The sequence below is a fragment of the Phyllostomus discolor genome, chromosome 2 (genome assembly GCF_004126475.2).
Source record: "Phyllostomus discolor isolate MPI-MPIP mPhyDis1 chromosome 2, mPhyDis1.pri.v3, whole genome shotgun sequence".
NCBI classification, from domain to species: Eukaryota; Metazoa; Chordata; class Mammalia; order Chiroptera; family Phyllostomidae; genus Phyllostomus; species Phyllostomus discolor.
Window position 1 is genome coordinate 32,326,508 of NC_040904.2, and position 24,227 is coordinate 32,350,734.

Sequence of the window (24,227 nt, forward strand, 5' to 3'; positions counted from 1 at the left end):
TGCATGCTTGGTGTGAGTCTAAAAGTGTTTAGGCTTTCTTCATTTTGTTTTTATTGCCAAGTTGGACAGCATTAGACAGAGCTGTTCTGGAGTTAGAAGGATACAATAGTCTGCACTTTAAAGAAGTTTATGGTATTTTATACTAACTCAAACGCACCTTTTTAAATCCCAAACTGGGCCACTCTGTGAGCTCACACTATGCACTAATATTTTGGTTCACTAGGTGTGATAACATTGGACATAGTGAAGATGCTATTCAATGTTATTTTTTTTTAATAAAACACAAAGTCACTTGATAAAACACATGCTGATTATATGGTCCAAGCTTTTCACACTCACATATTTGTGAGTGTTAACTGCACTGGCTTGGAAACGCTCGTTCTGGCTTTCTGATCAATGGTCCGTTTACTTATAGTAAAATCTCCTGGAAGTGTTCCATAAAAATATGCTCTGCTTGTGAAAGAAACTGCCAACATCACTGACTCTTACATGGGAAATGAGGAGCTTCCTTAGGCCACTTGGGAATACGACATGTTTAGCTGGAAAGTGCCATTCACCTATGTGAGATGGCTGGGGGCCATCCAAACGGGCAAGTGGAGAGGCAGTTAGCAGACACCAAATTAGCCACAATAGCATCTTAACAAAAAAACTCTGATACCAAGCTCCAGAAATGATGTTCTCCAACTAGGCATGACACCGCCTGCTTGGTCTTCTGATCAGAGTTTCCAGTGGCTGGCCAGGCTTCCACAGAGAAGATGCAGGTACTATCCCCAGGTCCCTGGTGGTCACCAGATGGGGAGTTAGGTGAGGATGAAAGTGGCCCACTAAGCTGGCCAGGACCTGGGTTACAGAGGTGGATTCCATTCCTACCATCCTCCATACCTTCTGTTCCCCTCCTGCAGGTCTTTATCAACACTTGGGCCTCTTAGTGGCTTGGCTGATACGGCCACGCTGATTATGCCCTGGAGACAGCACCCATGAGTGAGATGGTTCTGTCTCAGACACCTCTACAGCCAGGTACTGTTGTGCTTTCAATCATATATAAGACTACGTTCTAATCAGTTGTACGGATTCTCTGTGTTTTCAGCTATCAGTTATTTTCATATCATAATCTAATGCAGGTCAAAAATATTTGTGAAACATGAAGTTGATTAAATACAATAAAATTAACAAAGAAAAAAGGTGAAAAATTTCCAAAGAGCTCAACTTCATTACCTTTTGAGTTGTCTTCCTCTACTCCAAAGCATTTTCTGTCAAGGAAGAGTTTACTTTAGGGGGCTTGTTAGAGGTTCTACTTGAATATACAAATTGTCTCTTTGAATTTACCTCTAATGTTACAGAAAAGTTCTATGGTGTCTTGAAGCAGCTACAACTTCTCAGAAGCCATCACTCACATATTTACCTTATTTCCCTCTAGGCCAGACCTTTGTCAATTAAATCTGCCATCTTCGCCTTTGTCTGAGTGTTTCTCTTTTAGCATCGAAGAGAAAAATGTTCTGTCTTGCAGGCCCCCTTTATCAAGGATCCCAGTTTTTCCTTTCTTGAGATAGATGGGATAGGAAGCATCTTGCCTCCTTGATAATAGGATGATACAGTAATTGTACTTTATTGCGCACAGAAGACAATCAGCTTTTCTTTGAGAACTAGGTCAAAGGTTTCTTTCAAGGGGGATGTTATAAATAGACTCGCCTTCCTAAAGGAAATTTGGAAGTGTTTCTGTGATACCAATTTATTACTACTTAATTCCTCATTTTTAAATTGAATCATTCCAAAGGTATTTAATGAACATCTATTACATATTTAATGAGCATCTATTACACATTTAATGAACATCTATTAAATTAAGGTTTCACCTCACCATCCCAGCTCACAGATTCAGCCCTTTTGAGAATGGCTAAACTCTGCTCTGAAAGAACCCACAACCATAAGGACTGGTTGGGTTTTGCTGTAAAGAGAAAGTGGGGCTTTTACCTTTTTTAGGGTCTATAGTTGAACTCTTACCCTTGGCCTACTTCGGTTTTATCTCCTACTTGGCCATTGGGATGGCCAATCATTGGCTCACTGCCACAATGGACCTGGTGAAACTAATAACTAACTAATAATTAGTTAATTAATAACTAAGATACTTATGGCCCATGGTGAGTGCCATGGAGGAAATGAAACAAACAGGATGATGAGCTCAGGAGAGGCAGAAGTAGGAACCTTTAGACAGCTGTGGTCAGAGAAGTTTCTCTATGGAGAAAGTGCTCCAGAAAGAGATGTCTTTGAGGGGCAGAAAGGAGACCAGTGTGGCTGAAGGGCATGAAGTGAAGGGTTCAGGAGGTAAAAGACAAATCATGTATATACATATATAATGTGTGTGTATACATATATACATATATGTGTATACATATATACATATGTATATATGTATATATACAGTCCCATGGCCAGGGAAGGAATTTGGACATCCCTTAGAGCAAGTTCTCAATTGTTTTTTTGGTTGCTTTGTGAAAATACATGCAAGTGTATGTAATCATCTTATACGCTTGGTACAGTTTGGACTGTGCACCAGCTTAGTAACAGGGTCTTTTCCCTTATATAGGTCAAAGTAACTGGCCATTGTGAATTTATGTGAGACTTCAAAGGTTTTCCTCTTCTCCAGTCCTATTAGAAGGAATTCCGTTCCAGGGTTCTCTGAATTTCTCATTTTTCTCTTGAACTCACCTTTTTGAGTCATTCCAAACCCTGATGGGCTCTCTATAAGACCATACCAAAAATTGCCATTTTGAGGCCATTCTACAACAAGAGTGGAAAACAAGTTGGACACAAGAATCATGTGTTTTGAAATTTTCCAGCCCCACTACTGTAACCTATTATTTGCCGTCCTTCCAAGCATGATATGAGCAAACCACAACAAAAGCTTTTGTTAGGAGCCAGCTTAATAGCTGAAAGGTTGATCTTTAAAAAGAAAGGGAAAGCTTCAAAGAACTCATGTATTGCAACTGGCATAGGCATCACAGCGAGCTGTGAGCTTGGAGAGAGGAACATCAGATACATCAACAGAGAGGAATACGTTACCCGAGCAAAATGAGTCGCAGAGGGAGCAGAAGGGACTATGGCCCCATTTTACGTGGAAATCCAGTAACCATTTGGAAAACCCATGGACGTATATACATCGTTCTCAACTCGGTTTGTGGTGTGGTTTGGAAATGAGAATTTTTTAAAAATAAAATTCTTGAGAAGATTTTTTTAACCACACTATTCAAAGCTTCAATGAATATTTGACTCAGGCCCCAAACACTGCATGTTGCCAGCTTTTCTCAGCTTCAATTCTAGTATGTCCCTGTGCCAAGCTGATTTTAACAACCTCTACCTTTCTAAGCCGCCCTTTCATGTAGATTTACTTGAAAATGGCATCTCAGGCTCTTGTCACCTCATGTTCTCTTCCAGACCATTCACTCAGGTCAGTTTCCTGGCAGGTCCTCAACAAGCAGTTGGGGGTTCTTCTAGACTGAGCTTGGAGTAATTATGCTCTGTAATTGTGGAGTCAGGGCCTGTCTCCCAGTCAAGATTAGAAATGCCAAGTCATTTCCTGTTTTCAAACCCAAAGGAAAGATACTGACGTCTGATACTGGTTTCCCTACTTTCAATTATTGTGGGGCACCCTGCAGCTGCCTTTGAAAGATTCTCTTTATAGTACCTGGGTCCCCAACATAGTGCTCAAGCCTGGACCAACACAGGAGAAGAGAAAAAACGAATCCAGCAAAGGCATTTGATAGCTCTTCAGGTTATTCTGCCTGAATTACAGCAGCCTGGGTCATATGGTATGGAGAACCTCATCTGGGGATGGACTTATTATTGGGTGCTTTGTAGAAACAGGAGAGCCTCTGCAGAAAAGGGAGGTGAGAGGCATTTGGCACATGTTAAAGGGTAAAGCACCTTCTTCTTAATTGTACAGATCCTTGTATTTTACAGCACATTAAACTTTAAAAGGAAAGGTAGCAAAATTCAGCATCTGTTTTTTTCTCATATAAATTCAACTCCTAATAAATACTAAGCAGAGTTTCCTCAGACCCGGTTGTGGGCAGATAAGCAGTTCCATACACACAGAACTAATTGCAGTGCTCTCTAAACCTCACTCGACTGTCTTTTTTATTTCTCTGCCAGTGAAACCAGCTTTTAGCAATTGGGTTTTGGGAAAGATGACATCCCCCAAAAAGAATCATAGCCAAAATAAACAGGGCTAAGATGGAGAATAATACTAAAAATGATTCCTATTTATTCCATACTACAGTGCCTTCCATTGTAAAGTGCATTCTGCACCTAAATTAGTCACAGGAATACAATTTGCATGCTGGAAATGAACCTGTGCATGTCCCCCAATTTCCTGACTTTGGAAGAGTGAAGTATGTGCTGCTGGTTATCAGATTTTAAAATGCATTTCCCTTTCACATCCACTTATTTTTCTTGAAAGTGACACAAAATCTCTAACATAGGAGATAAGGTTACAACCTGCCTGTTACATTTTATAGTGACAGCTGTATAACTTTTAAAAACTAAAATATAGAGGTGTCTCCTCATGTCAACTTCCTATAAAAATATATAATTTTCCTTAAAGAAAAAGATGAGACAGATTTTGGGGGTTGACAACCAGGCTCGAACAACACAATGGGGCCTGTGAAACTGTGCAATTTCTATTCCCCAAAGAGGTACCCTGTGCCATCCAAAGGATAACTGTTGAAAAAAGATGTCGAGAGTCCTTTAGTCCTTTGTTCTGCGGACTTCTTTCGGTTGGGAAAAATCAGCATTTTAGATTCCATCAAGATTCTTCAGTATCTTTAAGTTTGGCAAATTGAATTAAACCATCAATTTAGTCAATTATGTCATCAAGGAAGTGACTGGAAGAGAAAGAAGAAAGAGTAGAGATAGAGATATAAAAGCAACTTAGGAAAAGAGAAAAAGGAAAAAAGAAAAGGAAATAAAGAGTAAAACTGGAAAAGTTAAGAGAGGAAATAAGAGAAAACCATGTACTGTAGATTCTTAGTTGGTCTAAAACTTTCTAAGACCCATATTAAGGAACCCTTTAATTATTTGCAAAACTAACTGGAGCTGGTAGGGTGCAAAGCATTGAGTGGCCATTGTGTGAGTAAGTTAAAACAGTAGCCCAGCTTCCACTTCTTTTTTTGTCATTGGTTCCCACTCCTGGCTGTATTTCACATTTCAACCTGCTCGCCATATGTGTACATACTTATGCTTTCTTTGCCACTAATTGCTTCTTTTTTGACAATACCATCTATATGTGCATAGTATATGGCTGTTTTTATCACTCTAAGCCTATTAATGCCCAGACTTATGGTTCCCAGAGGAATTAAAATTAACCAGCTCTCTAAATATTGTTCATGAGTTGGAAAACTCCTGTATTTTAGAATCTCACTTCAGTTGTTTTTAATTGGTTTGCAATATTTCACCCTTCGGGGCTTGCCCTTAACTTTTCAAAGTATGTATTAAAAAAAATTTATGAGAGTGATATGAAAGGCAAAACTTAGGAAAAATAAACACTGTTTTTGGACAATGATAGTACTTATGCTATGATTTAAAGCCTGTTTTTATGGTTTGGTAGAGACTAAAGTCTTACTCACTCTCCACTGACTTCTATTATCATCGGTGAGACTTTTACCTGGAAATAAGGTACCAATCTAATGTGCTCTATCAGCAGAAAACACAGGCCTCTAAACAGAGCAAATTCCCTTGGTAAATTTCATTTTTACAGCTAGGAATCCCTAACATATTAATTAATTTTCTGAGTTTGTCATAAAATGTTGCTGTTTATAGAATATGGAAAGAGGCTTCCCTTAAATACTTAGCTTTGAAGAATGGTCACTTTGTATGACCCGTAAAACAAATCACTGACAAACTGGCCCTAAACCCAAAAGAACCATTTATTGTCAATGACAAATTCTCACATACATACACACACACCTCCCAAGTATATTAATGGTGTTTACTAGTCCTCAAAAATAAAGTGATAGGTACTATGGATAAATTACAACATATCTAAATTAGAACTACAGACTTCCATGTTTCTATTAGCAGGGTGGAGGAAAACACTAATTTTCTGTACAGAAAGAATGACTGAGTTAAAATAATAGTAATAATATATGTCAGTCATAAAATGGAGATCATTTCTATCTTCATGCTTAGTTCACCTAAATGCAAAAATTTTCTTTCTGCCACTTGCAAGTCCTAGTATCAGACCATTTTGCTTAGAAAAAAAATAAGGACTATCAAGAAATTTTGAGGAAGTAAACAAATCTTGAAAATGTTGGCCCAGCCCTGCTACTTCCATAGAAACTTTATTTCACAGGCTAACTTTATCTTAGAGTGTTGCAATATAACTAACCAAGGATGACATGGCTTTCACTTAATATTTGTTAAATAAATGAGTGACCGGAGAAATAAATAAATAAGTGGAGGAATAAAATTCCACAGGAGTATCAATCTGAAATCAATAAAATGAAGTAATCTGTTCTTAGACTGATTTTACATAAGCTTTTTCACACCTACAGTGTTCTATGTTTAGATTTCCTACATGTGACAAAAAGAAACATCTATTCAGAATTTCCCAGATTTTGATGTTCTATATGTTTCTTGAAGAGCTATCACAGGAAAAGGATAACTCTGACTAATAATGATCAATGAATGAAAAAACATTTTATTTTATTTAATGGTGCTTTTCTCTATAAATTCATAGCATCTACTTGTATAACAACAAGTGGCACGTGATTATTAATTGTGAATTCCAAGGTTAAGAACCTTTGACTCTGTATGCAAGAATATTGAGACACTTCACCATTCTCAGACTTTCAACAAACAGGCCACTTGCTTTCATCTACACTGAGTCTGTCACTTGACTTTTGACCTTTCATTTGGCACTGTCCTGTCATTTCTTTGGTTTTGCAAATTTTAGCTTCTCACTTGACCTCTCAACTGTGACCTTTGTCTTGACCTGTGATCTCATAAATTCTGAAATCTCATACATGTAATTGGGGAACAAATAAACAAAACATCCGGATGAAGCTTCTCCTGAATTAAATCCGAGGAGATGAAACACAGAATCAAATGCTTCAAGATTTTAGTGAGCAATATAACATCCACGAGGATGATCTGTAAATAGTGAAAAATAACTTTTTAAAAAATGACTAGGAAACATCAAATTGTTATAAAACATTTCATAACAGTAAAACTACAAGCAAAAGGCTCAGAATTAACTTCTATGAGACTATTTCTCTGATCTAATCACATTTTAGAAAAAAACTAAATCACTCCAGTTAAAAATGAAACATCTGAAATGTAAGTAATATTGAATTTCATCATCTTATTATTCAAGAGTAAGAGTCAGAGCTATTGCCGAAGTAAGTACCAAAAGATTTTACCCAGATAAAGAATGTATAACTCACTATAGTACCCAATATAAAATGGGGTATATTTTAAGTGCTCTCTGGTCATCCTTTATCCTTCATTCTGCATAGCACTTTCATTACCTTTGTAGCACCAATTGCCATCCCAGGTCATCTTTACCAATGTGCTATCTGTCTCTAGTCACTGGAATATAAGCTTTATGAGGACAAGAAATTTGCCTGCTAAGGTATTGAGTTCCCATGACCAAAAAGAACACCAGGAACTTTCTGGTCGATGAATATTTGTTGAATGAACAAAAGACAGCCAATCAAAAATGCAAGTACTTTCTCTAAACACCACTTCACACATCAGATCAAAAGTCTAAAATAAGTCTTACTAGCTCATTTTAAAGTTACATAGTTCGCCCATTTTTTAAAAGTCCAATAGCCTTCAAAATTTATCCTGGGCTTTTCAATACTGGCATCTTATTTCACTTTTATTACTTCCTACCATTAAGATATTCTTCTTCTATGAAACCAAAACTGCTTCAAAAATCTCTCAAATTCATAAATGTTGATAACTATCCTCAACTGCCGGCTTTAGTATAAATTTAAGATTTGGCTTACATCTTGCTAATTAGGATATAGTCATATCCTATTCTTTCATTAGATGTTTAGACTCGTACATAGTATTAAGAAACTAGATTTAGACTCACAGTAATCTGAAGGAGTTATGAAGCATTAGAGAGCATCAGTTTTAATGTTTTGCTACCTGAAATGACCGCAAAAGTTTTATACTTAGGCATATTCCAGCTAAAACTTATGATGCACTTCAGATTACTGTACAGAAAACCCAAAGAGAAACTTCAAAACAAACAAACAAACAAATTAAAAAACAGTCAAAAGAGACCACTGAACAAAATAATTACTAAATAAAACAATTTGGAGGCAATCTCTTCCAAAGGTTTAGCTAGAATATCCCCTGGACTTTGTTACAAAAATTTGCTTAAGACCTAAAGCTGACCCAATAAAACAAATCTCATTAGAAAGTCAACTTTCCCTGAAGTAGGATCTGCAGAATCCAATGAAGGAAATTTTAGTTTGAATCCTAAGAAAGAGAAAAGTGAGCTTTCAGTTTCAAAATAGTGGTAGAATAACATCTATGAATATTTACATCCATGATTTAGTCCTTTAACAAAAGATTGCAAACTGATGTAGGCTGAAGTGTAATATGATTGATCCTATCAAATTTAACACTGAATAAATGCCAAGAATTCTTATACTTATTTAAATTGTACTTGAATATGTCTTTACAAAAATAGATATGTAATAAGAATCTATAATAATAGATTAATAATAATGTTTTTTTAGAATGTAGAATAATTCTCACCTTTTATGAGTCCCAAAATACGGAAAGAAATGTTAAGAAATGTGAATTGCTGTAAAAGTGAAATTTACACTAATCACAAAACCAGAATTTTTTAACTTCCTCAAGCTAAGTTGAGTAAATGGTTCAAAGTTTTGCTAAAGTTTGAGGTTCTTTCTTGTTTAATCCAAAGCAGTTCATTTTTCCTTAAAGGTAATCAAAATAGTCAGACATGGTACAAATCATTTTGTTGGAGAAGAATTATGTCTGTGGTTTATTTAAATAATGTAATACCAATAAGGGAAACTTTAAAGAATATAGAGTATTCAAATATATAGAGAAATAAAAATGGCAAAACAAAAATATAAAAGAAAATTAAGTACAGGGATTATTTTGTAGACACCATTGATATATTGGTCATAACTAACAATGTAATATATAGAGAATAAAATCTAAGTAATAACTATCAAAAGGAATAGCTCCAAAAGTTCACCTTGAGGGAAAACTATTAACTATTTATGAATATAACTAAAATAAACTATAATCAATATTTCAATAAGAAATTCTAGAATTTCACAGAAAAACTAAAGCAGAAACTTAAGATTTCAAATTTTTATGTCCTAATAAATAAATTAATAAAATTACTGTTTCCAAGTCATATCCTACATTAATCTATTAATATAATGCAAGAAATGGTATTTTTCCAACAAAGTAAATAATAGGAACACCAGCTACATTTTAAAAATTACCAGGAAATTAGTAACAGAAACAGTTGTGGATTCTGTAAAAAGCAATATGGAAATTTCAAGGAGAAAAAGGACAGAGCATCTAAATCTATTGTGTTGATATAACAAAGCCCTGACTTAAAAACAAAAGCAAGATTTGCTGGCTTTCCTTATGCTTTAGGTGGAAGCTTTTTACTACAAGAATTCAACTGCTGAAGTTCATTTCCTGTCTTTAATTCTAAACGAGCAATTTGCTGATAATTTCCTGTCTACATTTTCATAAAGTAGAAAGAACATGACTGGTTAAACTTAATGTTTCAATAACCAAATAAACTTCTGCAAGCATGGTTTAGGAAATTAGACAACTATCTAGAAACTAGTTTTATGATTATAAAATGCCTGAAAACTGTTTATCTCCCCCAAATGTTTGAAACTCTTCTGAAGACCTGTGTGATTGCCTCTCTGACCCCAAGCAAATAGAACACCACTGCTTTGCCTCAGTGGGCCCAGAGCAATTAGAGTCGAAACGGTAGGAATCCCCCTGAACTCTGCTGAGCTGGTTCAGCATCGGTGAGGAAGAGCTGATCTCTGGCTGGTTTTCAGCCTACAGCCCCCTTGCCACTGCCTCCACCCCATATCTATGCCCAAAGCAGAAATTTGCTTAACATGGACTTTTTCTGGACTATGGCTTTGTATTCATAATTATCAGCAATTTTTTTTGGTCAAAATTAAACTAGCACATTGCTAAAAGGGACCCATTTGAAGTCTAAATTAGGTTGTCAATTAAAGATGAAGAATGACTTGTTATTATTGCCTTAAAATAAGGTGCCCTCTTTCTCCTGTTGAGATCCCAAACATCTTCCATCCGAAACTTATTACCGCATCTGCAGAAGTAGATCTTAGGAAGTGTGTACTATATTTCTAAGGCTCTGAAGAGGACATAAGCCATAAAACCATGAGATGTGGGGACAACTGAAAAAACTTCAATAAATGCCAGTTTGTGCCACTACCCACCTCCAGGTGCCAGCCAGTGGTAGAAAAGGAGTCAAATACTAATTACAAAGGGAGATTTTACTAGACAGATTTAAGGGGAACAGATGAGCCCAAATCCCCCTTTTTATTCTCTACTGTACACTTACCTAATGCTTTCTCCTGTGAGAAAAGCTTCAACAGTAAGCACAAATAGCACAATGAAATTGTCATACTCTCTCAGTGTGGACCTGGACAATTTCAGCCACCAGCAACGTGAGTAGCTGCAGGTGTTGCACTAAATAAAGTAATATAAAGTGTCTAAATTGTAACAGTGGAAGTACTGTTTCAAGACCCTTGTCTGCTTTTTATTAATAGTCAGATTCCTTCCTATCAGCAGCCACAGCTACCTTTAGCCTATTATTCAGCAACAATATTTTGATAGGCAAAGATCTATTAAAAACCACTGTTGATATTTTGTGACCATAGTCATTTTGGAGTTGAATAAGCGTTCAATCTTCTCACAGAAGGAGAGAACGTAAACTTGTGATTCAGGAAAAGAGGAAACCAGAGGTTACAAAGGTGCAGAGGCCAAGTAGAATGAAACAGACCCCCTCCATCAAGTAAAAAACTTGGCAAGATAACTAGAAACAGACCAACCCTAAATCTTTGGGTTCATGAGCTCTTAGTAACATAATTAACTGAAATAAAACTAATATTCCAGTGTTAAATTTCACCTTAACATACATCAGCAGTTATAAGCAATAACACCAGGTATAAAGAATTATAATCAGAAGGTATTCATTCTGTTTATGGAATGTATTTTAAGGTAAGGGGAAACATTCCTTAGCACATGAGTATAATTTCTGAAAGGGGGAAAAATTATCTACACAAAGAGAACTGTCAGGTTTACCCCACTCTTTCTATCAAGAAGCATTACATTGGGGAAAGGTGTGCTAATCAGTTTATTAGAAGTTTCTTACAAAAATTGCCCGAGATTTCCAAAGCATTTGTTCTTGAGAAAAGAACCACTAATACCTAAAGAAAAAAAACAAACAAACTGTTGAACAGGAAATGTTTGACCAATGTTGCATCACAAGATATCAAAAGAATTTCACTTTGGCTACTTCAAGTGAATCAAGTCTGGACATTCTTGATTTTTTAATAGTCTTCCAGCTTCTATAAGTTTTTTTAAAAAATTAGTGATACTAAATTTTTTGTAAAGTTTCCAGTGAGTGAAATAAAGCAAAAACTTCTAGAATGAAATGTAAAAAAGTATCAGCGCTGAGAGAATAGATAAACAACATTAGTGATCTGTGAATAGCATTCAGGAAATTCCATTTATCTGATGAGCTGTTGGCTAACTGAACAGTGTTTCATACGTCACCAGCTTGCTAAAGCTCTCCATTGCATATAGAGTTCTTTTACAGACATTTTTAATGTCATTGTACACATTAGGAGATAGTTTATTTAGATGTAACCAGCAGAACCAAGGAAGGAATTGTCTTCCTTTTTTTTTCTGCTTTTAATTGATATCCATTTGCACCTCTGCACAATAACTCCCCAAATGCCTAACTCAGGATCCTTGTCATAGGACTGCCTGGGGCAATCAGCCACGGTTTCTTTTTGAACAAGCTTTCTTTTAACACTTAAAGCCAGGGATGATTTAACAGAAAGTGTCTCAAGTCGGTGAGCTACAGCCCCCTTAGACTCTACCCAAACAAAGCTACTAATGTGTGGTCAGTTTCTTGGCAACTCCACTCTGGGCTGATAACACTCCTGCCTGCTATTCTCCAAGGAGCCGGCTGCTGGAAGACTGCTCGGAACCTCATCCCCTTGCTGCTCCTGATGCGGGCGATCCTCCGACTGCTCGGCGCCAACCACAACATGCTACCCACCGTGAGAGAGCAGGACGCGAGCTGCTCTAGTCAGGACTTATCGTCTATCATACTGATTGACGAAACCAAGAGTGAGCAGAAAAAATAAACATGAACAGAGGCTGCAGTGTATGGGCCAGTCAGCTGGGAGTTTTAGTATTTGGCCTTGGTGATCCTACTCTCATGGTAGGTTATCTTTTCCTTGTGCTATCATTTATCATAACTTTGAGGGCCAGGGAGAGAAACAAACCTACAATTTTTCTATTGGTTACATTCATTAGACTGGTTTCTTTTCTTTTCTTCTTTTTTTTTTTTTTAGCACTCCTTCCTTTGCCCCCACCACATAATAATCCCATCCCCTAAAGAACGTGAAATTAAATCTAAATACAGTTCTCCCCTTTTACTCCTATTCCAGCATAGATCATTGCAAGTAATTAACCTTTGTTATTCCATCAAATCCAGAATGCAAACCTACATGTTAATTTACTTAAGTCAGACCCCATAGTAAATCTGCTTCTATACCAGCTAAACGCAATGAAGATTCTGAATGTTGTTCAGTTATTTGGATCACTAACATCTTCTTAAATAATGGCACTTGACTTTTTTAGGTGCAGACCGTGTTTTGTGTCGGTCCTGACGGCCACTGTAAAGCACTCCCCCAAGTGTCAGTAACAAAGATGATTTGTATGTGGCTTGCAGTCTTCCAGTGTCTAATAGCTTTCTCATTCCAACCCAGAAACATGGAGCACAGGGCAGCTGGTTAAAGCTGATACAAGCATTTCTTCTCTCAGCAGGCTATTCTTGCATAACCATTTATTTTGCAGAGTTTTAAAGTGCCTGAAGGATTTAATTATGTACATAGACAACCCCTATAAACTCTATTCTAGGGTTTTTATTGACTTTTGTGCTGGGCAGCTCTTAGGCATTTCAATTAAGTGTTTTTATAAGAAAAACTACAATATTGTAAAAAAAATTCTTTATAGATACTTCTAAACAGTGTTCCCCCCTCTGATTGAATAAACTCTATTTAATTGACAAAAAAAAATCTAGGTTAATTCAAGGTTTAGTTTTTCCACTTTGGAAAAATGGAAGGTTTGAGTCCCACACAGGTTTGTGAAAATGGACCTGCCAATATCAGTGAAGGCACAAGGGAAGGGGAAGGAAGATTACTTTGAAACATACTCTGAAAAGTCGCAAGGCTACCTGTTACTTAGGAGTTTACCTAAACTCATAAGGGCAAAAACCTAAATGCAAAATTTTACATGTTCCACTTAACAAGTGCCGAATAATAAATTACCAAATTCATTTGGAGCACCCGCCTGACAGGTCTAACCCTCAAAAGTCTCCCGGAGACCCCAAAGCCGCCTTTGTCTGCCTTCTTCAATTGCAGGGCTCAAGTATTTACAAGGCTTCTGCAAACCTGCCTTCATTATGATGTGGGATATTTCAGTCCCAGCAGGTGGCCAACAGGAGACCAGACCTGCCCGTGAAATATGTAATACTTTTTCATATACTTTAACCAGAAATGTGCCCCTCCACAACTCTCCTAACTGTTCTAATTTCCCTTTCTCCTCTTAATCTCCTCAGCAAGCCATGAGCTTGCATTAAAATCTACCTAAAACATTTCACCCACAGGCAATGTAATTCTGAAACAAGCAACCAACATTTCACAGCTCTGGAGTAATAGATTAATTTGAACCTAATGTTGCCGTCGTTTACTGCTCCAAATGTTCTGGTGTAGACATAGCCCCAAGGCATGGTGCTGTGGCATGCACAACTTTGGGAGCCGGAGCTACAGTTGGCTTAACATCTGTGCATCACATTTGCCATGTGCCTCATTATCCTGCACCCCACTGTGCCTACCTGTCCCCCTCAGCTTCTCAGCCACAGGCGATCCAATTTTTTTCCCCTCCAACTAAGAATCTTTGTTCTCCTTCTCACTTACTAAATTTTTGCAAGACCTCTGCACCCAAGCCGTGGGGATTCTGTCCATGTGAACAGCCCAGGCCCCTCAGATTCTTAATTCTCCATTAGGAAGAGGAAAATCACAACATTAAGTCTCTGACATGCCACTGCATAAATTGTGCCGTGTGCAGAATCTACTGGAGTCTGTGACCAAACACGAGAGCGTGTAATAAAGCATGGCATTGTTGGTTTTGATTTTAACAAGTTTGGTCAGTTTCAATTATCTGTAAGCTAAGAAAGAGGAACTTCCAATTCCAGATTGAAGAGGGACCAAAAAAATAGTCACAGAAACAAAAGATTATCATGTCAAAAATTAAAACCAAGGGTCTTGAGCTATTTAAGAAGTTAGCATTTCAAAGCATATTGTGACAAATAGTGGATATATACACCCCTCCCCTGCCAAAAAAAAAACAACACCAAGGCTTTAAAAATACATGTAGTCACCAGGCCAAACAGCTGCTTAAATTTTAATCCTGCTTAAACACTGAAAGAATCGTATGACCCCTTTATTGGTTTTCCATTGGAAGTGTTTGGGGCACCCACTTAACAAGAGACAGAATACAGATTTAGTCCTGCCAAAATAATGTAAAATATGCAAAATAAAATAAAATATGTAAAACTCAAATAATATCTGCTGTTATATAGGTATTGTTATTAATAATAACATCAATAATGAGATACATAAAAAGCAACAGAACAGCCACACTAGGGTTTAGATATCAAAAAGCCACCATCCTTGCCACAAGATGAAAGAAAAAATTCAACCCAGAGGATTTTGCCTCAAAAAGACCAAAGCTACGAATAAAGAAATGTTCGAACATTATCTACATATTACATTTGACAAGCTGGATTCAGACAGTGGTCCACACAGAAGAAAGGCGGTTTAGTGCTCTTCATTTATTTTCCAGTATGATAGGAGAACAATTTACTGCGGGAGATAGGAAACTTAGTTTTAAACAGTCACTTTCATAGAGCTGATAATTAAAAGATAAATCTGACTCAAACAATCCCAACAACCCGTCACTCCGCTTTTTAATCCCTAGATGAGAACAGAATGGAGGTCTTGGAAGAGAATCTTTGTAATGCCTGCCCCATGTAGAACTTCCCCTGTGCTCTGGAAACTGTACTGGATTTCCACGCTGCCCCGCATAATCCTCAAAATCCACCCACTGCCGAGCACTGAGGCTTGCACATTTCATTATATGCTTGAATTAATTTATCCTATATGGAATTTGTTACCTTTACAATAAAAAAGTCGCCATTCATTATTGAGAGTGGACAGATGGAACATGTTCAACTTAAGACATCAATGAGAAGAGAGGGAAAAACTTATAATCCACGTGGCCCAGCCTTCTCCATCTGGTCGTTCCCAGCTTGTCTGCCAAGACTTTTTTTCCCCCCTCAAATAAAAGTGAGCATTTCTCTTTGGAGTTAATGGAACATTCTTAGATATTGACCCTGAGCCTGATTTATAGATAATAAGCAACCATACAATTAAAATGTGATATTTTCCAAAGGTAATCTATGTCATAGGGGAAGGTTTTGAACTAACTGAAGAAAAAAAAAATAGAACTACTACTTATCTAAAAGCATTACCACATAAACAAAATGGTTTTTGCTTTGATAAATCAGGAAAGCCACTGAACAAGTTATTTCAACCTCTAGAAAAACATATCGTAAGCTACATAAATGCAAAATCAGGCAACCCAGAGGCTGGCGGTCTCAGGCAGGAAGACCAGCGGCACATCCTTCCCGAGCCCTTGAGCCGGCAGCTGGCACCTGATGTGGGAGAGCAGAGGCTTGATGGACAGGTGCCCCCCGAACCATAGCTGTTACACGACCACTTTACTGCGACGTTGCGCACAAGCCTGTCACTCTTTGAAATACGTTACCATATTTTGCTATGTATAGTGGGCATTTTTTTTGCCCACACTTTTGAGGGATAAGGATGCTCATTACCCATGGGTATAATGATTACATACCATGGGGCGTAATAATCCCACGTATAACGCACACAAAATCAGGGGTGCGCATTACACATGGCAAAATATAGCGAATCCCATCATATCTCTATAAAACTTAAGGAAACAATCCCACCTATTAACTGAAACAGTACACATACACTTTCCATGCATTTGCCTCTCCTCCCATGCTCTTGCTTTTTATTTCTGTTCTTTTTTTCATTAAGCTATGTCACTATATAAAGACACAGGCTGGTTCTTTGTTTATGAGCGCACCGGCTCCAGGCCCTGCGAATAAGATCAGGAAGCACGCACCTAGTTTTTGGCAATAGCCTCCATTTTAAAAGATCCTTGTAGAGGGAAAAAAGCTAATTACTTAATTCTTGTATTCAGGGATGAACTAAGTACTTTAATGTAACAATGTAACATGTTTTAAATGTATTTCTTAAAACCATTTTGAAACCTTATAGCAATCTTCATAATAAACGCTTATTAAACAATATATGCTTAGCCCACAATCCCAAAAATGTTGACTAAACTGTGATGGGTATTCTATAGTATATTTTTGACACTGAGAAAGTCTTAAAAAAATCATACATCACTGATATATGAGTATATTTAAACTGTACCTTTGGATACTAAGAATGTGACTACACAAGAGATTTTTTTCCAAATTACTTTGTTAAAATGTGATAGAATTCAACTAAACTGGAACTTGGGTCAACACGATACCAGCTAGGCAGGTAATTTCTGCCTACCTGCTCCATTTCCTCTTCTGTAACATAAGAATCACTATAATAATACCTGCATCATATAACCATTAAGATTAAATGAAATAATATATGTAAGAGGTTAACATAGTATGTGGCACAGCATAAAACAATATATTAGCAATTACTATTTTTCATTCTGGATGAATTCAGAATTTTTTTGTTGGCATGTCCCAATAAAACTTTATTTCTAAAAAAAGGTGGTGGAGTAGATTTGATCTATGGGCCATAGGTTGCTGAACTGGCATTCATCATTTTTAACAAAGCTTAAAACAGGTAATGTTGTTAGAACAGCACTAGAATTATCTACAAAAATTATCACAAACCAATGACCACGGTCTCTCAACACTCGTCATTAGTTTGTTCTGGAACTTGTGATGAGCGCTGAAACTGAGGAACACCTAGCAAACCCAGAGTGTGGAAATGTTTTCTCCTGCCGGGAGGCGCTGCGACTCATACAAGTTGTAGCAAGTGAGCCGAGTCCCAAACAAGCACAGGTGCTGCGTACTGAAACATTTCTTTCTCATCAAAATGCGATGAATCCAGGGTTTGACAAGGTCTGAAGCTGATGAGTACCGAGATATGACTGTACTCTGAATCTCCAGGGGGTAATTAAAAGGTGTAGCCAGAAATGAGAACCTCTAATGAAGATGTCAAAATTTAGCAAATTGGTGGTCCCCTAAATGCTCTGCTTTGTCTGCTTCATTGGTATCTTCCTGCAGCAAAGCCTAGCTCAGTGTTTTGCGTACAGCTGATGTGAAATTATCAAATAAAAGAGCGAACTGCTAAATCTGTCTCAGCATGGATTGCATAAATTCTTAGTGGAAGAGTTAAGTTTTTCTGTATAGTACAACCTGTTCAAGGGTGCACTTCTATGCATTGTTCTGGGAATACATTTCTGTTTCCTGTTTATTTAAGATCTCTCCATTCATCTCTTCTTTCAGTACTATTATTAGCTGAACTGTGTCCTCCCAAAATTGATATGTTGAAACCCCAACCCCCAGCCCTTCAAATGTGGCTGCATTTGGACAGAGGGTCTTCCAAAGTGATTATGCTAAAACAAGGCCCTTAGGGTGGACCCTAATCCAGTGTGGCTGGTGTCCTCGAAAGAAGAGAACATTTGGACACACAGAGAAACCAAGGGTGCAGAAAGGATAGGCTATGTGAGGACACAGGGAGAAGGTGGCCATCTACAAGCTAAGGAGAGAGGCCTTGGATAAAACCAAACCTGCCAACACTTTGATCTTGAATCATGAGCCTTCAGAACTGGGAGAAAATATATTTCTGTTGTTTAAGCTAAGCAGCCTGTGGTATTTTGTGATGGTAACCTTCACAAATAAACTAAGTACATTCATTTCTCTATTCATTGACCCACCCACAGGTAAGGGTTCAGGCTACCCTTCTCTCCCAAATGCCCTACTTCCCAACATAATCTACAATGTATCATATTTATTTATATGTCTGAAAGCCCATGAAACTGAGATTTCTTAGACTAGCAACATCCTTGTCTACCTCATACCTACCATGTACCTGGCACAATAGCTGAATGAATTAGTGAATGAATAAGTGAATGAACAAACACCTAAATAGCTACCAAAGCAAATGAAAGAATAATCAGTACTTATAATAGAACAACTGGTGTTACTGATGAGCAAAGCAAACATAAATAAATATCTGAAGAAAAGGACAGAACAATACACAATTCTACAATCTCTGCACTACTATGAACAATTCAATCAATAAAATCTACAAATATTCTTTGCTTAAGATCTGCAAATCTTCCCTGGCTCTCCGCCCAAGGCAGAGGTGTGTTCACTCTGATTCAGACCCATCTGTATTCTTTCCACTTTGAGGGCTGTGAAAGTGCTGCTGAGATTTGAAAATCTGGCCTGATATTGCAACCAGCTTTTAAAAACTTTGATCCTTAAAACTCTGGGTTTAAATAAAGTTATGTGCTAACAAAGTGTGAAAGAACCTGGATTGCATTGATATGGAACTATGGAATTACTGAGAAGCAATAACATTTGGGCACGGTGACTTAGAACACAGTTAAAGCCAAACACAGGCCTCGGAAGCCACCCTAGTCTTATGGCCATTTTGTGTCATTCATTCATGGCATAAAACCCAGAAGGTGGCCCTCGGAGATTATTGGTGATGAAACAATGGGAATTAAAGTGAACCAGCCAATTTAAGTTTCATTCTTTCCCTTTCTACAATTAAGTGAAACCAAGGTTACAGAATCCGTTTCAGAATTTATTTTTAAAATACAATAAAATGGTGTGAGTAGACATCCTATTTTTATTGGTACTTACATTCTGCATATGATTAGGCACAAACTTGCAAAGAATTAACCACTTCACCAACCCAATGGATCTTGCAGGAGCCTGGAGTGTTTTGAAGGGAAATTGGGGTGGGGGGGGTGACCTGAAGCCTACTCCCTTGGGTCAGTGCATGCTGGGAGGGGAAATGAGCTACAGAGCAGACAATTTTCAGCTTCAGTGGTTTTACTTTCTTTACCAGTTTTCTTTTACTCACAAAAACACACTGACAAAACAAAGGACACAGAATTAATGACCCATGCATTCTGTCAATTGACTCTTAGTAGCAGTGGCCAGTTCACCTTAATTTTTTTGTTCACATTGAACATGTAGCCCAAGGCATTGGTTAAGGTTCACTTAAGAATTCTTCAAAGGCATCACTTGGTTTTCATTAATTTGTGAACTGTAACTTCTCCTTTCTGCTGAGGAACCCACAAACCAAGTGAAGGCCTTTATGCAAAATAAAAGAGCAAAAGGCCAACGTTTTGGCCAACCAGCTCTTCTTTTACCTTTAGACCAGTCACTTATTATTCATGAATATTAGAGTAAATGATATCTATCTGATTTTTCTAGAACTTAAACTTCATTTAAAACTTCTCATCTTTCTCAGAAACCCAAGTGCCGACTTTCTGCTATCGGAGAGAAGTAAATGGCGCTGTGGCTTGTTAATTCTGGGTAATTATATCTTAATTATTACTGCAGTCTTTAAGAAATTAAGAAAAAATTTTTTATGAACTCTAACTGTAGTATTCATGAAATATGATCAACTAAATAAAATATAAGAACATAAAAGACCATAGGAATTCAAAAGTACCACATGGGGCAAAGCAGGTTTATAGTTGTGAGTGTGCAAAACCCAGTGTATCCTTTTAATATTATTTATTAGTTATTGCATGATTTTCCCACGTGAACAACTGTGAGCGCACTTCTGCCCCTCCCTGTACCTGCAAATAGAACTTAGTACTTACATACCTGCACACAGACCACGCCGCCTCTGAAGACACCCCGCACTGCCGTTTCCTTTCCCTTACTGGCCCACAATGCACACTCAGATATTACGGTAAATTTTGCTATTTGCTCAAAAGTTACAAAGAAGGTTCATCTCTATGAATATCTTTTTTTCAGAAAACTGCAAAGCGTTGAACAGTTTTACAAGACTACGTCGGTCATGAATACCGAGGCATGAACAGTGGGATCTGAGCTTTCTGTACCAAATTTGAAACCAGAATGCAGGATGAGGAGACGGCTGCTTTGAAGCCTTGTAAGAAGTTGGTAGTTTCAACATTCTCCTCATTTAAAACACGTCTGGTATCAAGACAGTTCTAAGTATAAAGGAGTCTACCATGAGGCCACTTGGTAGTTTTTAGCAAAGGAAATGGAGCCCATGAAGCAAATGTACCATTCCTCTGTATGAGCCTCTCAGACAGTTATGAACTATGATAGCAATGCTTGGTTGGTACAGCTTCATGTTAGTTGCATGTGTCAGCATTTCCATTACAAACCCTTGATTTCCAAGGTTTTATAATTCAGCTGTGGAAAGTTGCTTTAGAAAGAAAGTTGGCAGGGCAGTCTCAGCCAGGGAGTTTATCAAATTGAACAAATCTTTGTTTAGCTATCTCTCAGTTCTGTGAGCCAAGGTCTACTCCCAGTTAGACATGCCAGACTTATAGGGACTTCAATGCCAGAGAGAGCTTTTTTCTCTCTCTTTAAATTCACTCCACAAGAGCTTCTCTCATTCTTGTTTCAGAAGCCGCCAGGATCCAGCTCATATCCTGTGTAACCCAGTGGGAGAGGAGCCACATCGTATGTAACCCTGTAGGACATATGAATCGAGTCTTGGCCAAGTGTCTCTGGCATAAAATGTGGACAGCACTACAGAGAGACTTGGAACTTCTGAATATGTGTGTAATTACAATGTAGGCACATCACACTACTGCTTGCAGAGTGAAGTAGTGCTCATTTATGAACAGGCTCATTGACTGTGGGAGCAAGTATATGTTTCTAGGGAGTTCTAGTTACTCAGAACACGAACTTACTCCACATTATCTTTGAAGAAACAGAAGGGGGAAGGTCAAACTGTGAATGTCATTTACTACATATCTGCTGTATTACCTTTGACATGCATTTATTTTATTGACATTGTGAAGTTGGAAAATTATATAAAAGTGTTCTTGATTACAAGTGGATATAAGACAGTTTTAATCAACTATAAAATTATACCACTTATAAACATATAAGAAATTTAGAAGACAGGGCTCTGGACAAGGTAGTATCCTAGTTCATTTTTAAAAATATCATCTGTTAAGTATTTTGTAAAAATACTTATCTGTACATGCAACAGATTTTATCTGAAGTTACTATGTAGATACACTAGCCTCAATATCTCTGACACAGAAGAATACAGACTGGACAAAAACTTCTTCACTAAATGAATTTAGGTTTGAGAAGGGAGAAAAGATATATGTATAGATAACTATAGTAAATCATCTGCATGCTGGGCACCAGAAGAGGAACACAGAAAGGGTATTTTGGTAGATCAGAAAGTGGAGATTTATAGGATAAGTTTAAGTGTACATTAACATTAGCAAATCTGCATTATATAGTAACATTTAAATATTTAAATTTCATATAAAACAAGCACATTTATAACTATGATTTATAGTTTTATAAATACTTAATTTGTATATTTAAATATAACATCCATTGAATTAAGAACAGAGTCCTGTCTCAGACCAGTTCCATCTTTATTAAAAGTCTATACTTAGAAGATTTGTTGACAAGTCTGTCATGGCAGTTCAGGGCTGTGAATGTACAGAGTCAAGGCAGCCAGCCTACAGCGGCACTGGGAGGCAGCACACGACAAAGTCAGGTGCCATCCACAGTTCCAGAAGGGCCAGGCCTCATCAAAAGGCCTTTATTGACAGCAGACTAGCAGATGGCTACAGCCAGGTATGGTTTGGGTTTGTTCAATGTCTTAATCTATTCTCAAACTTTGGACTCGGCAAAGCCAAGCAACACTGTGCCATGCACTCGCTCCCTTAATTTTTAAGCCCATGTGCATTTTCAATGAAATTTAATCCATATGTTTCTTACTATTTTTTACACTTAACCCATCAAATATTTTTCTCTAAGAGCCATTTGACATTCAAAGCTTGTCTTTTTTAAAGTAGAGGGTTTTTTTTAAGCTTTTTTATTTTTTTACTAGATGTTTTTAACATTTTTCTCCCCTCAAAACAGGAAGTTGTATTCTGCCAAGCATAAATGAACATGAACACGAACACAATATGTTAATCCACCGCCAAAAAGTTTAAATGTGGTTGGAAATTGCAACTTCATGCAGGTGCCCACAATTTAAAAAATACAACTGAGTCTGTCCGCACCTAGACAGTGGCTGGTATAATTTAAATTTAAAATAATGAACTTTCCAAAAGCTGAGCAACAAGAAGGGCAAGAAATATCTCTCTGGTATGTCATAAAAGGAATTCTTAGCAAATCTATTTGTAAAATAAGGAACTGATGTTTTTTTCCCCTTGGGCTATTGTATTGCATTTTCTAAAAATTGTTTGGAACATACACCAGTAAAAAATATACCAATTTACCAGGATCTTAAAATTACATATCTTTATGGTATGAAGACATGTATTTATATCTTACATATTTATTCACGGAATGATTGCTTATGGAATACATCAATGTATACTTTATATTATTTTCTGCATTTATGTATTTGTAGAACATTTTTTCCTAGAATAAAAGAAAAGCTGTGATAATTCTTATAATGGCTTAACACAACTTAATGCCTACATATAAAATCAACATGAACACATTTAGTAAAGGAACCTTAATAAGGAGTAAACAAAAAACCTGCCCTAATCACATTTTATACTTCTGTATATCCCAACCATATTTAACACACCAGCTACTTTATTACATTTTTAGTGGATTAAGTTGAATCGAATCCAATGGCACAAGTGATGAATTATATTGTGATGATCCAAAGGGCGATGACTCTGTAATTCCTGTGAAATAGTTAGTAGTTTTTATCAGAACTATTTGTATAAGTTATTCCTTGTAGCTATCATATGATGCTTTTTTTTTTTTTTTTTTTGAGTTAACAAAATGCTTTCTTCTGAGTTGCCACAGCCATTAGGATACAACTCTATTATAGCACTAAACATATTGTTTCAGGGAAGGAAAGTAAAAATCTTTGAGTGAACATGTGTAATTAACCAGAAGATGCCATCAGGAAGAAAAATAAAGTCTGGGATCGATGGTACAGGGAATCGTCCAGCACATCCTAAATGTCTTTCCAGGAACACAGTCCCAGGAATGCCTGTCAGAGGACGTGGTCTCTCAGCCTAGGAACTGTCTTCTAGCGTTTGTTCTAGCCCCACTGCCTGAGGTTCTCAAGCCAAGACACTGTGCAAGAGTCTTTCTTACCTGATTTAGCAGACACTTATCCATTCATTCAACAAATGCTAGAGAATACCTACTTTATTACAGGTGCTATTCACCACCAAATTTCTTCTTTTCTGGAAGTTTATATTCTAGTGACTTCACCACCTTAACAGCCCATTTTCTCAGAACCAAAGTAGTTTTCGTACATTTCATTTTTACTTTTTATATTAAGAAAACATATTGAATAATTCCTGACACTTTTATGGTAAATACTGACATTGTTTTCAACAAGGTCAGGTCTTGACAAATGTGATATTACTTTCAGACAACCTCTCACATAAGGTATGAAAAAGCAAAGAAGTATCTATCAGGTGTTATAAAGGAAATGAGGGGAAAAAATTGGAAAACAATCCAGAAGACTTAGACTGTGTTAGGACCATGAACAAGTTGGAAGTGGACAGAGGAGAGCCAATCAACGGTGCAAACAGGAGGGTGTCCT

General features: G+C 37.2%; 1 protein-coding gene and 1 long non-coding RNA gene across 9 annotated transcripts in view; one reads left to right on the forward strand and one right to left on the reverse strand.

Moving 5' to 3' along the window:
- Window positions 1-24,227, reverse strand: part of MECOM (MDS1 and EVI1 complex locus) — a 551,819-nt gene that overhangs the window by 135,612 nt on the left and 391,980 nt on the right. The window lies entirely within an intron of this gene.
- On the forward strand, window positions 1,803-21,274 carry LOC118498804. 2 transcript variants are annotated; one of them, XR_004901270.1, is made up of 3 exons: window positions 1,803-2,306; window positions 12,238-12,502; window positions 21,078-21,274. It is a non-coding gene; the product is annotated as an uncharacterized LOC118498804 (long non-coding RNA). The 2 variants fall into 2 exon arrangements; XR_004901269.1 differs by having other exon boundaries at window positions 12,238-21,274.